Source organism: Nicotiana tabacum, chromosome 18 (assembly GCF_000715075.1).
Source record: "Nicotiana tabacum cultivar K326 chromosome 18, ASM71507v2, whole genome shotgun sequence".
Lineage (NCBI taxonomy): Eukaryota > Viridiplantae > Streptophyta > Magnoliopsida > Solanales > Solanaceae > Nicotiana > Nicotiana tabacum.
The window spans coordinates 88972624-88991041 of record NC_134097.1 but is presented as its reverse complement, the minus strand read 5'-3'; positions in this window follow the sequence as shown (position 1 = coordinate 88991041).

Genomic DNA, 18418 nt, shown 5'->3' with positions numbered 1-18418 from the left:
TAGATACAATTGTGATACAAGTATGATACAATTATGTTTTACGCATTGATATATTTGATACAATTCAAATGTAATTATGATACAGTTATCATACAATCCTTGAATATTTTTTCATTTTCAGTGTTGTCCGGTCTCCCAACAAAACAATGATGCAATTGATGATTTAATAATATAAAGCTGTCGCCAATGATGGGAAGAGAGAAAATGGAATTTCCGGGTGTAGATTAAGGAATTTTGATGTAAAAAAAGGAGAGAGAAGAGGAAAGGGAAAAAAAAGGGAAAGGATATAATTGAATCTCTTAATTAAAGGCACTAATAATGAGATAAGAGCCTTTAAGGAGAAATCTACACAATTTGTAAGAAAAACCTAGATACTTGTTAAAAACTGCAAAACATAGAGAATATTGGTAAATAAGTTTCTAATATAGTATAGCTTAGTAAAAATCCCTTAAAAAGTTTAAACTTTACAAAGACACGAGTATTAGTATTCCAAGCCTATATTGACATCCACGTGTGTTAGATTACCGCTTTTGTTATTTCTATTTTTGAAAGAGACGGAATAAATATTATAGTTAAAAATGAGACAAAGAAGCTTTTGTGAAACAAGAGAATTAGTTGAAGATATGTATTTTCATTTACAGAATTAGCTGCATATATATACAGATGCTAAGAATCAATCTAAGCCTAATTTTAAGCTTCCATAATCGTGATCCACATTCTGTGGGATTTGATTTACAATTAATAAGGAAAGTGAATATACTACATTAACACACTATATTTCTTAACACTCCCCCTCAAGTTGGAGAGTGAATATCATGAAGTCCCAACTTGTTGTGTAGTGTCACAAATTGATCCTTTCCCAAGGCCATTGTAAAGACATCTGCCAACTGGAAATGTGTTGATACATAAGATGGACTAATCATTCCGGCTTGCAGTTTTTCGCGAACTATGTGACAATCTATTTCAATATGTTTAGTGCGTTCATGGAAGACGGGATTCGCTGCAATATGCAAAGCAGCTTGATTGTCATAGAATAGTTGTGTAGGAGCTGCTTGTGGGACTTTTAGATCTTGCAGAATGTAACTTAACCAAGTAAGCTCCAAGCATATGTTAGTCATTCCTCGATACTCTGCTTCGGCGGACGATCTTAAAACATTTGATTGTTTCTTGGATTTCCATTAGGTAAGGGAATTACCAAGAAAAATGCAATATCCTGTAACTGATCTTCTTGTGGCATGACAACCTCCCCAATCTGAATCACAAAAGGCCTTTAAAGTGAGATTATTGTAGGAAGAGAATAATAAACCTTGTCCTGGAGTACTCTTGATGTATTTGAGGATCCGTATAGCAGCATCCCAGTAAAGCTTTTGAGGCTCATGCATGTATTGACTTAATATACGAACAGAGTACACTATGTCAGGTCTCGTAACAGTAAGATAAATCAATCTACCAACTAATCTTCTATACTTGGTTGGATCATTCAATAATTCTCCATCAGTGGGAGTAAGTTTCAGATTTTGTTCCATTGGAAACTTGTCTGGGAGTGCTCCTAGTAGACCAGAATCTTGTAAAATATCTAATGCATATTTTCTTTGAGACATGAAAATACCTTTATGTGATCGAGAAAATTCAATACCTAGAAAATATTTCAAATTTCCAAGATCTTTGATGTGAAAGCGTTTGAGAAGAAAGCTTTTGAGACGCTCGATTTCATGAAGATCATTTCCTGTGAGAAGTATATCATCAACATAGACCTGGATTGCAGTAAACGAAGTACCTTGAGCCTTGAAGAAAAGAGAATAATCAGCTTTTGATTGTTCATAACCAGCATTTTGAAAAGTTTCTGAAAATGTAAGAAACCAATTTTTTTATGCCTGTTTAAGACCATATAGAGATTTGTGTAGCCGACATACAACATTCTCCCCCTATCGGCGAAGGCCAGGTGGAGGTTCCATATACACTTATTCATTCAAATCACCATGAAGGAACACATTTTGGACATCTAATTGGTAAGTAAACCAATTGCACCCGGCAACAACAGTAAGAAGGCAACGAAGTGTAGTAAGTTTAGATGTTAGAGAAAAGGTTTCCTGATAATCAATACCCTCTACTTGAGTGTACCCTTTAGCTACAAGACGAGCCTTATATCGATCAATTGTACCATCTGATTTGTACTTGATTTTGTAGACCCATTTGCATCCGATGGCTTTATGGCCAGCAGGAAAAGGTACCAAACTCCATGTATTGCTTTGTTGGAGTGCTTCTAATTCTGTATTCATGGCTTGTTTCCAGTGAGGATCAATAACAGCTTTTTCATAAGTGCTAGGCTCGGTATGACATGTAATGTTAGCTAAAATGGTACAATGTGCAGATGACATACGAAAGTATGAAATAAAATGAGAAAGAGTAACGAGTACCTGATTCAGAACTTGGTGTCGAGTTGGAATGATTGGCTTGTGATGACAGTATGTAGTCTTTATGCCATGTCGAAGGTTGCTTAACACGGAGGGATTGTCTTGCCGGAGCTATAGAAGGATCTATAGAGTTGGAAACATGTGTTGTCAACCTGGTTGAGGGACTAAGTGCACTAGTAGGTTCAGCCAGAGGTGAGGTTGCAGAAGTTGTAGGTTGGTCATGTGAATTATCTGATGCTTCAGTGAGTTCGAGTGGATTCAATGGTTTAGGAGATAGAGTAGAATTATCTGTATCAAAACACTCAACATGTTGAGGTTGGTGAGATGAAATGTTGATGGAAGATAATGGTATATGCTGCAAATTTTCTGTGAGGTCTGAAGAAAAACTATGCATTGTAGAATCAAGATATGATGATATTGAGACTGGAAAAGTGGTTTCTAAAAATTTAACATCTCGGCTCACAATTTTTTTTATCCAAATCATAAAGTTTGTAACCTATTTGACCTGTAGGATACCCAACTAAAATACAACGTTTGGCATGAGAATCAAATTTATGAATGGGATGAACAACTATGGCGTAACAAAGATAACCAAAAACTTTCAAATAATTAAGTGATGGTGGATGATTATACAATAATTTAAAAGGTGATTTGGAAGATAATAATGACGAAGGAAGTCTATTGATAAGATAAACTGCGGTCAACACACATTCGCCCCAAAAGGTGAGAGGTGAGTGAGATTGAAAACACAATGCTCTCACAACAACTAAGATATGATAATGTTTACGTTCAACTACTCCATTTTGTTGAGGAGTTGAAACGCAAGTTCGTTGACATTCGATACCTTGCGACTGGAAAAAGTTTTTCATGGATAAAATTTCTCCGTCGTTATCTACTCTTATTGTTTTGACCGAGGCATCAAATTGAGTATGAGCAAATGCAATAAAAGATTTTACTAGATCTTGGGTATCTGACTTTTTTTCATAAAAAATACCCAAGTGCACCTTGTAAAATCATCCACAATAGTAAGAAAGAAACGTGCCCCTGAATGTGTAGGCACCCTATGTGGACCCCAATTATCACAATGTAAAAGATCAAATGGATTATGAGTTGATATTGAACTTGATGAAAATGGAAGTCTTGTTTGTTTCCATAGGACAAACATTACAATTATTCTTAAAAGATTCATTATGAGAAGGCAATGATGGAGAAACTAATTTAAAACGAGATGGTGACGGATGGCCAAGGCGCATGTACCATAAATTCTAGGGTTGAGAAACTTGATGAGAGGCGGGTATCTTTTGCAAGGGAGACATGTAATTGAGGCCGCCACGTTGTTTACCCAAGCCAATCATCTTCCCCGTAACCAAGTCCTGTAAAGTACAGAAAATGGAAAACAACATGACACAACAATTCAAAGCATTAGTGATTTTGCTTGCAGACATCAAATTTAAGCGAAAAGAGGGAAAACATAAAACACCATTTAAGGTGATCTCTGAGTTGAAAGGTATAGTGCCTTTGCAAGTGATAGAAGCTGAGGATCCAGTGGGTAAGTTAACAACTGGCATTGACGGGGATTCTGTTTTGGTAAAAAGTGTGGAATCAGAAGCTATATGATCAGTAACTCCACTATCCAAAATCCATGGTTTACTAAATATGGAATTAATTGAAACATTTGGAAAAAGAGAAGAACCTGTTGCATTTGCATAAGCATCGGCATTATCAGTAGCATTATTTTGTGTCATCATAGATAAAGCACGAGCGATTTATTGAAGTTGACTTGTAGAAAGTCCATGTGAAGAATTGTTGTTCTCTTGAGTAGGAATACCATGTGAAGTTTGGGAAGAATCCATAGCATTAGCAGATGGAAGGGTATTGTGCAAATTACCTTGGCCCCTATGTGAGGGTTGCTGGTCATTTTGGTTGTTTGATTTGTTTGAAGCCCAAGTGCCATTTTTAAACTTACATCTATCTTCTATATGACCCTTATTGTCACAATAATTGCAATGAAATTTAAGAGTTCTGCAATTTTCAATTGTATGTCCCTCTCTGTTGCAGTGTTCACAATACTTATTTTTGAACTTGTTTGAAAATTGATTGGACGACTTTGAACTGTAGCAGCAATGGAAAAAATTTCAATTGATTCCGACGAAATACCTCGCTGCGTTTCTTCTTGTATAACAAGAGAGTAGGCTTGACGTACATTCAGATTGGTAGATTGGTGTTTCGAGAAAATGGTGGCTGCTCTGATACTAAGTTAAAAATGAGAAAAAAAGTTTTTGTGAAACAAGAGAATTAGCTGAAGATATGTATTTTCATTTACAGTATTAGCTGCATATATATACAGATGCTAAGAATCAATCTAAGCCTAATTTTAAGCTTCCATAATCGTAATCCACATTCTGTGGGATTTGATTTATAATTAATAAGGAAAGTGAATATACTACATTAACACAATATATTTCTTAATATAAGGGTGTTTGAATGGACTTATTTTAAGTGCTTATTAGCTTTTAAGCACTTTTTAGTATATTTCGTGGCTTGCTTAGCTTCTCCGAGTAGGCGTCATCACAATTCCCGAGGGTGAAAAAATTCAGGTCGTGACCCCTTCCAGGCAAAATCTCCAATGAATAAATCTTACAGGTGGAGTAAATGTAATTGGAATAGAATTTTAGGTCTGCAAAGACAAAAAATGTACCTTTTCCTAATTTTATGGTCCTTGAAGCAAGGTATTTACTTAGACGGTTTAATGGTCTTCTGCAGCCAGTAGCATACGCAGAATTTTTCATAAGCGGTGTTACTATTTCTAGCAATAGGTCCGTAAAAGTCAAAAATTATTTTGTCAACCACTATACTATTGAGCTGTTTTGATGCAAGTGGTGTCACTTTTAATGATTTTATCTTGTATTTATGCTTTACTTATTATTTTTATATATATAAATAGTAAAAAAAAATAACCAAAGCGATATCCCGTGATACCGCTTGGGTCCATGTAAATTTGCCCCTGGTCCTCTGACAATATCAAATATTTTATGTACATAATTTGCGAAAAAGGAATTATTATTACTTGATAGCACCCACGGTCAAAAGATGCAAAGTGGTTCATTGGTTTTGGCCCCTTATTCTTAGCTACTTAGGAGTAGGACTGTGCATAATTTGATAAATACTGAATTACCATACCGGAACCAAAAAGTTTGATATTTGGTATTCGATATTTTGGTATTCGGTATGCTATTTGGTTTAATGTTTTTAAAAAATTAATATTAGGTATGGTATTGGTATTTTATATATATATATATATATATATATATATATATATATATATATATATATATATATATATATATATATATATATATATATATATATATATATATATATATATATATATATATATATATATACATTACACAATACATATTATTAATTATAACATAAATATAAAAAATCTTAAATTTTACTTTCTTTTATTCTATAAGTTCATCAATTAACTCTAAGCAAGTAATAAGACATTCCTAATGATCAAATTTATTCCTTTATATATAGTTCTCTTTGGGTTGATATTTGCTGGTTTTGGACAAAACTTTTGTCAACAGATGTTTTTAGTTTTGTGCTTTTGAATACTTTAATTAAGAATATTATAGTCTATGACTCCATGCACTAGTTAGTATTCAAAACGAGTAAACCGAAGTTACCGAACCGGATAAATAGAAACCGCTAAGAGAAAAACCGAACCATACCGAATTTAATTAGGTACGATATTGGTATAGCATTTTAAGAAACTGAATACCGAATGTCTAATATTGTACCGTACCGACCGACGAACACCCCTACTTAGGGGTCATTTGGTAATGTGTATAAGAATAGTGCTGAATAAGGTATATTAGTAATGCAAGGATTAGTAATGAATGGGGTGGTGATACAAACATTAGTTATGCAGAAATTATTTTTTATCCACTGTTTGGTGTTGTGTATTAAAAATTAAGATGCCTTGCATAAGTTTTATTTATAAAAATGTCCTCCATATTCTTTAGCTTTAAGAGATTTTAAGGACAATTTTGTCTTTAACTATGCTAATGCATACCTTGGTATTGCTAATACCATGATTTGCTATGCATTAGTTATACATAGGATAATACCAAATAGATTGTATAACTAATACTTGCATTACTAATACTTGCATTAGTAATACATAGATTGAAAAGATGTACCAAACAAAGGATTAGTAATACTATAAACTAATGCATGTGTTATTTTCTCTAATACATCCTACCAAACCACCCCTTAAGGACATGAGATCGAATTCCTTCAAATTTTTTGCTTCAACTTCTTATTCTAAAGTCTTTCTTTTCCCCTTTTTTTTTTTGGTCAGAAACGCATCCTTTTATTTTAGTTCTCCGTAAGTCTTCCTTTTCTTTTCCTTCTTTCTTTGAGTTAACGTATCCTCTTTCCTTAAAGACTTTTATTTAAACAAAAGCAAGTTAAAGAGTCATTACAATTTAAGACTACCCTAGGCAACATAGAAGGTATTTGGATTGGCTTATAAAAAGTAGTAGCTTTTAAATTAAAAGTCATAAGTTGGTAATACCCAATTTTTGGCTTTTGGCTTATTTATGTACTTTTTATGCCTAAAAATAAGTGCTTTTAAGCACTTTTTATCATTACCAAACACCACATTAATAAATAAGCACTTATGTGTTTGAATTAAAGTACTAAAATTGAAAGTAAATAATTGAAGTGTTTGGTTAGAAATGCTAGTAAGTACATTTTTTATTAAAATAACTTAAATGCCCTTAAAATATCTATACTAACAAGAACATCCTCATACAACCACTACAAAAAATCTGTTAAATTGTGACGGTTTATTTATAGGGGTTATACAAAAACCCCACTATACATTTATTTTGTGGCATTTGTGCCAATCACCACAAAATAATTCTTTTTGTGGCAGCTTATTTGTGAGGGTTGTAGAAGACCCCATTATATATTCTATTTGTGCCGCTTTTGTTCTAACCTCCACAAAATTATTCTTATTGTGGGGTTTTTTTTTTGTGAAAGATTTTGATAACCTCCACAAATACATTACTTTAAGCTATTTCAAAAATAGTTGATATTCAATACAATTTAAAGGCGTATACTGCTCTTTGGTCCGATCGAACGTCTTTGAAATTACATTCTTATCTTTCGTTTATCTTAAGTTGCCCTGTTCCTCTAGCAGCTAAAGTAGCTCACCCAAAGGTTTATATTCCTTTTCATCCTCTTTATTTGTCACTTCTCAATATTGAGGATGTTGATTTTATTGTGGATGGAAAAATTTGTAACGACCCGGCCGGTCGTTTCGAGCAATTGCATCCGGTTTGGCAGTTTAAGGTCATGAGTAACTTTACATAGTGTATTATGACTTGCGTGCATCATCGGCTCGGGTTTTGGAGTGGTTCAGAAATAATTTTAAGGAGTGACTCTCATTTGAGAAGCTCAAAGTTGAAGAAATGATCAAGATTTGACCTTTGAGTATTTGGCCTAGCTCGGATCGGAGTTTTGATGGTTCAGATAGGTTCGGATGATGTTTTTGGACTTGGGTGTATGCCCGAATTTGCATGTGAATGTTTCTTGAGGGTTCCGACATCATTTTGTGGAAGTTGGTAATTTAAAGGTTTAAAACTTTCCTAGGTTTGACTTTAAGATTATCGGGGTTAAATTTTAGTTTCGGAACTTGGAATAGGTCCGTTTCGTCATATAAAACTTGCCTGCAAAATTTCGCGTCATTTAGAGTTGATTGGATATGGTTCAGATGCGTGGTTGCGATTCTATAAGTTTTCGAAGTTCATGGGGATTTTCCATATGTTTTGGCGTCCTATTCGTGATTCTAGAGGTTGTTTGGATCGCGAGAGCAAGTTCGTATTATGTTTTTGGATTGGTGTGAGTGTTTGGTTTGGAACCTCAGAGGCTCGGGTGAGTTTCGGAATAATTTTATATAATTTTTGAGTGCTGGTACTAGTTCCATCGCATTTGCGAATTAGCCCTTGCATTTGTGAAACTGGGCTGCTAGGGAAGAGTTCGCATTTGCGAAGATATTCCTCGCATTTGCGAGTGTGGGTTATATGTTTTTGCGAAGATTTCTGCCGCTTTTGCTATGGCAGCTATCTTCGCATCTGCGAGAGCACATCGGAATTATTCAGACATAGTATTTGCTAATGTTATCTCTAACATCTCCATTGGGAACCATGGAATTTGTGATTTTCAGTTGTAGTTTAGTTGTTGCGTGAACCAGTAATAAAACCCCTTATGGACAATCTGCCTTGGAATAGTCCTTCTTGAAGAATATGATTGAGTAAATCTTGTTAAATATATATGCTTCAAAATATATGAATACTTTAAACAAACGGTACCTTTGCTATTAATCTTGTTAAAAAGCTTGAAAAGACCCATATATTAATCATTGTGCGAGAGCACATCGGAATTATTCAGACATAGTATTTGCTAATGTTATCTCTAACATCTCCATCGGGAAATCTCACGAAACTACATGGGCTTTATTATCTCTTTTACTTGCTAAGGTCTTATAGTGAACTTTAATCTTGGGGATTTTTGGGTAGATTAATTATTAGTATACCACTGATACTTCATTTATTTTGAAAAAAGACAGGGAACTATAATTTTCTATATGGTTACTAGAGATAGAGAGCGAAGAACACGAGCCTTGCATTGAAGCATCTCAAGCACAAAAGGTGTATTATGTAGATGATGTGTTGTGCATCCATAGCCAAAAGATTGAATTTATATGATATGTGAGAAGAGATATGGAAGAAGAAATATACTAGAATGAGACATATCAAGAGCAAGAACTTGAACACTTTTTGGCCATGTGACGAGTATGTACAACTAGTTACCTATACCATCTAATTGATGATATAGTAAAGGGAAATGTTATTACTGACTTTATTAAATGTGTGCCCTATCTGAAGGTAACAACAATTAAGTAGTTCTTATTTCATTTTTTTTTTTGGTTTATAGGTATGGTTAGAATGGTATTCATATTTGGTTTAAAAGTATGTTTAGAAATGGTATTCATATATGATTCAGCCCTTTTTATTTAATTCACCTCTTTTTAAATTTATGGTGTTCATGTGTTTCCTTTAAGAGGATCTCTTACTATGAAGCAGTTCGAGGGACAAAAAGCTTTGTTGAAGCCAACTTGATTGGATGTTAATTTATGCAGATTTGGTTTAAAGGATTGATGTGCTTGCATGATGACACCGAGGGGTAAGTTATGTTTCTTAACTCATCTCCTAAATTTTCAATTCTTTTACTTATTTTCCTAAATTATATCAAGTAACCAAATTTGTTTCATATTTGTAGTTGTTAGTTCCTCTAGAAATGAGATATTGAGGTAAGCTAGTAGTACATATTTTTAATTTTTTCCAGAAATGTTTTGCACTTTTTGTTACTTTTGTTTGAAGTTAGCTCCAAAAGATTTTGACTTTGGTGTGGTTTGGTTTAGTTTGATAAATTAATTATTGATTTATTTTACAGTTTCAGTATAGTGATATGTAGAGTGTATCTGCTTCACTCATGGGTGTAAGAGTATCATGAGGTAACAACAATAAAAATCACCGAGCAAATACATGACACTTTTGTATATTTATTTATTGTTGACATACTCTAGATTGTAAAATGTTTAAGCTATCATATACCGTATGTGTTGTATAACTTTAGTTTAATATGAACTTGAATTTGTGATGTTTGTTTGTTTGGATACTTTTAATGGAATTAGATTTACGGTGTATTTATTGAATTCTAGAACTAAAATTTTCAATAGAAAAAAAATATTCTGGCAGTTATAAGCTGCCAGTTTTTTTTTTTTTTTTTTTAAAGAATGAGATAGAAATTGTGGGGGTTTATAACTCCCCCATAATATTTTTTTAAAACATTGAGATCATATTTGGAAGGTTACAAACCGTCACTGATAGCCTCTAAAAACCCCCCACAAATTATAAATTGAATTTGTGGTGGTTGTCGTGGAGGTTCTTAAAAACTCTCACATAAATGCTTGTGGCGAAGGTAACTGTGATATTTTTTAAATCCGCCACAATTTATTTTGTGGAGGTCAAAAACTGTCACAAATCTTTAAATTAACCCCCACAAAATGAGCTCTTTCTTGCAGTGAACGTTTTACATTCAAAGTTGATTCAAAGACAAACAATATATGTTCAATTTATTTTAATTCAAAATTCATTAGATAATATTATTTTTAATAAAATTATCTTATGATAAACTAAAATATAATCATAAGCTGTAACAAAATAATTAATAATTCTTACAAAATTTGTTACATAAGGAATACAATAAAGAATTGTTTAGTTCATAACTTCATAATTAGATAAAAAGAACAAGAGAACATTAAGATTTGGGCAACATATATTATTGAAGAATGCGAACGTTTTTCTTTAAAACGTGATGCATGCCCATGCCAAAGAAAATCTCATCGTTATTAGAAAATAGAGGAGGTTAAGGAGGTATTGCTATTTGAAAAAAATGGCGAGAAAATGAGGTAGAGGAGAACATTAGGTTTTTGTTTTAGAAAGTTTATCTAAAGATTACACAAAAGTAGTAAGGATGAAAGAGTAAAATTATTGATCAAACCAAAAGTGCTTATAAGTTAAAAAATCATAAATTGAGGGTGACCAAATTATGATTTATGGCTTATTTTAGCTTATAAGCATTAATGTTACCAAACACGTAAATGAGCCAAAAAATGCTTATAAGCCAGTAGGACTGTTCACGGTTTGACGAAAACCGATCCAAACCGAAAACCAAACCAAACCGATTAAGTAAACCGATTTTTTTTTTTATTTGGATTGATTTTGGTTTTAAATTTTAAAACTGATAATATTTGGTTTGGTTTTGGTTCTATTATAAAAAACCGAAAATTAAACTGAACCAAACCGATTAATTATATACAAAATTTAATAATTGTTTTTATACAATAATATCTTTTTCTAAATAATTTTAAATATTTTATGCAATTTAATTGTTATTTTGAATTTTGGTTTATCCTACTTATATCTTAAAAGATTGCCTAAGCCCAAAACAATAGGAATCAACCAATTTTCTTTTCCTTAAAAGACTTTAATTCTCTAACCCTCCGCACATACTTTTGCCTAACAAAAGAGTTAAAAAAAATCCTACCATAAGAGTAAAGAAGGCAAACTCAAATTGCAGGACTACAGTGGCTAAAGCTTGAGAAAACAAACATTTAGTTGTTTTTTTGTTTATTCTTTTCATCTAAAGAGGTTAATAAACTTTCAGTTCTGAAAAAAATATATAAAAAGTATAAATTTTCAAATTATTGTCTAGTGTTGTTTCACTATTATCGACTTATTATTAGCTTACTAAGAACCGAAAAACCGAACCAAACCAATGACAACCAAACCGATGGTTGTATTTAATTTGGTTTTAAAATTTCAAAAAACCGATTAAATTGGTTTGGTTTTGGTTTTAATCAAAAAACGATCAAACCGAACCGTGAACACCCCTATAAGCTCAGTTTAACCAACTTATAAGTCAAACACCCTCTAAATATAATGAGTGACGCGATACAAAATTTGTCCATGCCAGCCAAAATTTTACTTTCATAAAAACAAGAGGAAAAAACATATATTTGCAATATTTAAAGAAATTTTACAAAATCATAGCAACATGTACTAAACATTTATGGTAACTGAAAAATAAATATCATAAGATTCCAATAGAATGAGGCTCCAGCTCACCAGCTGGGCGAGATGTTCGCAAATAACAACCTCAAACATTTCGCTTCCTATTTTCTCGTGTGTCTTTCCTGACTTCTCTCTTCAATTATTGAGTATTTAGTTCTAGCCTATCAAGGTCCTAATATCTACATCTATCTACATCTACATATCTATATTATATTAAAAGGAGAGTAGTGAAACATGTGATTAAGCTAAGTGGCAAGCTAAAATGAAGTCACTTGGCAATTTTAAGACAACATTAATTATTAAAAATTATAAATAAAAATATAATTAATGAAAGTAGTTTAATGAATCTTATACATAATCCAAATAGATCTTAGACAAATCTAATCTATACATGTATATTTGTATCTATATGTATATCTATATTTATATCTATAAATTGATCCACTCATAGCTTTTTTTTTATATTAGCTAGAAATATGGAAGTGAAAAATTAATTAAACATTAAAAAACTATAATAGAAAAAAATAAAAAATACAGAAATACGTAAATTGAGATAATCTATGACTATTTATATTTTGGAGTATGTTAAAATATAAAATAAAATTAAAATTTATTTATGATATTAAAAATTTATTGAGTATAAAAATTAAATAAAGTCAAGCAGCAAAATAAGATCTTACTCAATCTATCTATATTATATTAAAAGGAGAGTAATGAAGCATGAAGTTAAGCCAAGTGGCATATTGAGAAAAAGCCACTTGCACTTTTATGAAATCTATTTGTTGGATTCTATTTGTATAACATTGAAAAAAATATTATTCGATATTCTTTTTTATCTAATTATTAATTGGATAAAAAATCTGTTGGGAAAGAAAGATGAAATCGAGCTATCCATGAACATATATTACCATATCTAGATTATATTATATATAAGTTCATGGTTTCCGTCAAAAAATTATTATTTGATGTTCTTTTGTATCTAATTAATAATTAATTTTTTGGTGGGAATGAAATATGAAATAGAGTTGTCCGTGAATATATATAACCATATTTGGAGTAATATTACATATGACAAATATTCTGTTGAAATATGAAATTAATACTTTGAGTTAATATGAGTAAGAGAAAAAGGTATGAAATATTCTGCTGACATAAAAATGGAAAGAAAAAATTCTTTCCAAAAACGTGTTATGGACCAAAGTCCAAAAATAAGTAAAAGAAACAGATCATTGTGACATGACAATATATGATTACTCACACTTGCCATACAAAATTACAGGATCATCGATTTCTAATACTATTAAGGATTTCTTTTATGGTAGGCATCCTCTTTCGAGAAAGAATCAATTATAATTTTATTTTGGATCTTACACATTAATTTTAAGTTGAAATAATAAATCTATATTTAGTACAAGCTTTGTATCTGACCTTATTTGCGAACAATATATATTAATATAGGTATCATATACATTACTATAAGTATCTTTAATTAAATTTTGTGTATAATCAAATATGGTGCGTATTCTTTTTCAAGAAAGAATTAATTAAATAAATATTTTGTCTTACGTCTATATTATGTTTAAAATAGACTGAAAATTTTAAGAAAGAATTAATTAAACTAAAATGTTCTCTTTTTAATGACCAAAGTAGAATCTTTTGGTCGTACACACAAAAAAAAGACACAATTTTCATTAAGCAGACCAATATACTATAATTATAGGTATCTTTAATTAAATTTTGTGTATAATTCAGTTATGGTACGTATCCTTTTTTTTAGAAAGAATCAATTAAAATTTTGTTTTGTATCTTACACATTAATTTTAAGTTGAAATAATAATTCTATATTTAGTACAAGCTTTGTATCTGACCTTATTTACGAACAATATACATTATTATAGATATTTTTAATTAAATTTTGTGTATAATTCAGTTATTGTAGGTATTCTTTTTTAAGAGAGAAATAATTAAATAAACATTTTGTATCTTACATCTATAATATATTAAAGGAAATAATATTGAAAAATGAACAAGAGGACAAAGGAAAAAGACAAGAAAAATTAAGGCTTGGTGGTTAACAAATTTTAATTAACCACAAAAAAAATATTGAAAATTAAAATAAGCCAAAAGCTAAAAAATGAAGATTCATATCATTTTTTGCGCACTCACTCATACAAATTGATTTACACATACCTTTTTAAAAATTAGGATTTCATATACTTAAAAATTGATTTACTAGATTGTCTTTCCTTAGGAATCTTTATTTAAACAACTTTTGCTTATGTTTGACTTCTCTACATTACTTAGGGTTTAGCTTCCACACAAACTTCTGCAAAGTATAGCTCCAAACTATAACTATATCAGCGAAATATTAATGTCCAAAATGAGTTGGAATTTAAAGGGTCGTGTTGTTAGATTATGACACATTCCAGATCACGAGAAACTAGAAAATTATAATTTAATTGAATTAATTATTCAAGATGAAAAGGTACATACTCTTTTACATGTTATTTTTTTCGAGTTGTGATGTATTTTCTTTAACTATGCGCCTTACTAACTTAAATTTCTTTTCAAATTTTTTATTTTAGGAAGATCGAATTCATGCAACTATTGGGATTTTCGTACTTTCAATACAAGCATTAGGAAATGTAAGGTGTCTTACGCATAATTAGGTTTTCAATTTTCCAAAATGTTAGTGACAGGGGTTTACCAGAAATTCTTGAGTTTTTACTCATATTTTTTTGTAGTGATAAACCTCAATACTGAGGACAACTTCTGAAAAATGCACTGCAATATGTAATGGGCATTTGCTACAAAAATGTTCCCTTAGGCACGTGCTACATATCAAGCAAATTGTATAGCATCATTATTTTTTGTGGAACATTCATATCAAACAAATTGTATAGTATCATTATTTTTTATGGAACATTTATTAGGAGATGGAATGAAAGTTTTACTGGAGTCTTAAAATATTTTTAATGTTTGGTTGTAAAGATGGTATTAACACTAACATATTAAACTTTATGGTGTAGATCGTTCTTTTTAATTATTCGCGCATCGCGCGGGTACTAATACTAGTTTATATAAATGAGGGACTTGACAAAGTGACGTGACACCTCTTATTGACTATAAAAGACATTTATCTAATTTCTCAATTTTTTGAGCTTTTTCCATAATAAATGAGTCAGAACCAAAAAGCACACTCAAGAGACTCAATATTAAAAATAAAAATACCGTTATTACGTTTCATCAGAAGCCAAAAGACACAATTTCTTTGTGTAATCAATGTGCTATTAATTGAAAATGCAACCATTAGCATATGATCTTCATTTTCCTTTTCAAAGTTGTGCATGCTATACTGAGATTACTGAAAATCATTGATGCTGAAAGAAAAGATATTTAAGTGCAAACTTCCATCGAGACAGAGAAGGTTGTAAATTTTATTTTCTCATTCTGTTTATTGCTCCTTGTGTTTTCTTCTGTCTACATGGTTGTACTAGTAATATTGGATACATTAGTTCTTACAGCAGTAGTCCATATAATGATATAAAGTAGAATGTTGAAGTTTCTTGTGACCAACAACTATGGGGCATCTCCACAATTTTGTCTGCTCCTATCGAGTGCATTTTTTCTAGAGAAGAGAAAGAGATATATGATTTTTTTAAAGGTAAACGTGTAATGAGAAGGGTCAAGTTGCAACCATTTCACACCAAGGTACATAAAAAATTTTCTCGAAAGTTGTTTCACTATATATTTTCTTACAGAGAGATACCGAAAAATATTTCTAAATTGATTGAGGAATTTAAATGAAGAGTGTCGAGAGTGTCCACAAGGAAAGAAGTACTATTTGGAGAAAGAAACAATGAATTTTACAACAAATTAGGAGAGATTTGAGAGGAAATATTGTTCCATTATTATTATAGAGGAAAGAAGTAAATGCCTGAGATGAAATATGGAAAGAAGAATAACGAAAGAGTGGAATGGAAGAAGGAAGTAAAAATAAAAAATAAAAGGAGAGGTAACGAAATAGCAACTTGGACAAGGAGTCAAAGTATGTGTTATCATTATTCACTTCCTTTTCCTAATTCCTTCTTTTATTTTTTCTAAAAATATTTATGTTTTAGGTTTTCATATGCAGTTTATTTGTTAGTGTCATAGCATTATATATTTAGGATGCTAATGTTTTGGTTTAGTTGGAGTAGCTAACTGATTATACAGATGTTATTGATAGCTTGTGTCCACAAAGCAAAAATCACCATCTCAATTTATAGGGGACAAAGAAGAAAAACATCATAATAGTGTTTTCTAAGTCAGATCGGAATCTTAAATTTCAAACATCTCTTTAAACATAAATAACAAATACTTATATTTATAGGTATATAAGTGTATCAAACATATTCATGCGCTTCAGCTTTTAACAAAGATGATAAAAGAAATTCCAAGTTCCTTTTTAATATTTCAAAGTTTTTAGTTTGTGAACATTTTGACAAGAAAAATTTTATGAAGAATAAAAAGTAATTACCCAATTATTACATCATCCAATATTTCTATCATTAGTGAAATAGGAAAGAAGAGGAAATAAGTAATTACTTCTATTTAAGTGAGTCAAATATTTCATTAATAATTTCGTAACATTAATTTTGACTTTATCCAATTTTTAATTTTTTTCTTAACTTGGCAACTATTGCGAAGGGATGTATTAATTATTACCCCACATACTTTTAGGAGAACAAAATTTCTTCCGCCACATAAATAAAGGGTAGTAGGCTTTAACCTTTCTCAAAACTGTCGAATATCTTGATAAACAATTTTTATTGTTATGAAATTAGCTGGCTCTTCTTACTTAAAGTTTATTTTGTTATAGGATGATCTCAAATTTTTATAATTATGTTTTGGCAATTAGTGAAGTACATGACGAATAGCTAGAAAATATTGATCTTTTTAATTACTTGTACGTTCTTATGTCTCCGAGTATTTATAAAGTTTTTTTATCACCGCACGAGCGCGGATAAATTAACTAGTTTATATTATATAGAAGAGAAAAAGTTTCGACATGTGTGTTCCGCTCGCTAAAAGGAAATGCTTTTGACTAGTACACAAACCTCGAGGCTAGATCTATCGATAGTTGGGATCAACTAGAGCAAGAGTTCCCCAATCGCTTTTATAGTACAAGACGTACTGTGAGTATGATAGAACTTACAAATACTCGTCAACGAAAGGGGGAACCAGTTATCGACTTTATCAATCGTTGGAGGAATGCAAGCCTCAACTGCAAAGACAGGCTTAGTGAAGCTTCAGGCATAGAGATGTGCATCCAAGGCATGCATTGGGGATTGCGCTACATCTTACGAGGTATCAATCCTGGCACATTTGAAGAACTTGCAACTCGTGCCTATGGCATGGAATTGAGCATGGCCTCCGCTAGAAATGAAAGGCTGCCCATCTATGAACCTCGCAAAGGGAATGACAAGCAAAAAGTCAGGAAGTGGGGAAAGTTCGTACCCAAGTCTGAAAGTAAAAAAGCTATGAATGTCAACATGTCACCTGTAAAGTTCACGATGAAGGTGAGCAAGAAGCAGAGTATGAAATCCACCTCTTTTCAAAATAAACCAAGTGGAAAGTTGACTTTAAAAGAAATGCAAGAGAAAAAGTACTGTTAGTTTGTATGGGACCACCAAATCGTAGAGTACCTGGTCCTCTACAAGATTCTGCTGAGAGTACTTAATAAAGCAGGTAATTAAATGAGGTAGAGGATTTTTACGTGAAAAAATCCCACACAAGGGGATCAAAAAACCACGACCTACACCTGTAGGCTTTTAACTTCACTAACTTGTAATCTTACCTATTACAATCCACTTTACAATAATTCTTATTGCAAAGGATTTACTCAACTAACTTGTGGTACTTTTACCACAAGTCACTTTGTGACTATCCTAGTTACAAAGGTTTTTTCTAACTTGTGATGCTATCACCACAAGCCACTTTATAACTCTACGATTACAAAGACTTTTCCTTATGACTAAATCTAGTCACAATATAAACTCAATGAGTTTACAGATTTACAAGAGGATTCCTAATCAGAATTCTTCTAGGTAAGCGATTTAGGAGATACAATAAGTATAATAACAAGGTTACAACTCAACTAGGACAGCGACAATCTATCTTTTAGGAACTGGTCCATAGTGGCGTTCAACCTTGTTCTTCAAGCTTGTGAGGATGATTTCTCTATTTTGCAAGAGGCTTAAATGAGAAACAAAACCCTTCCAGTAATGTTTTTGTATAAAGCTCATT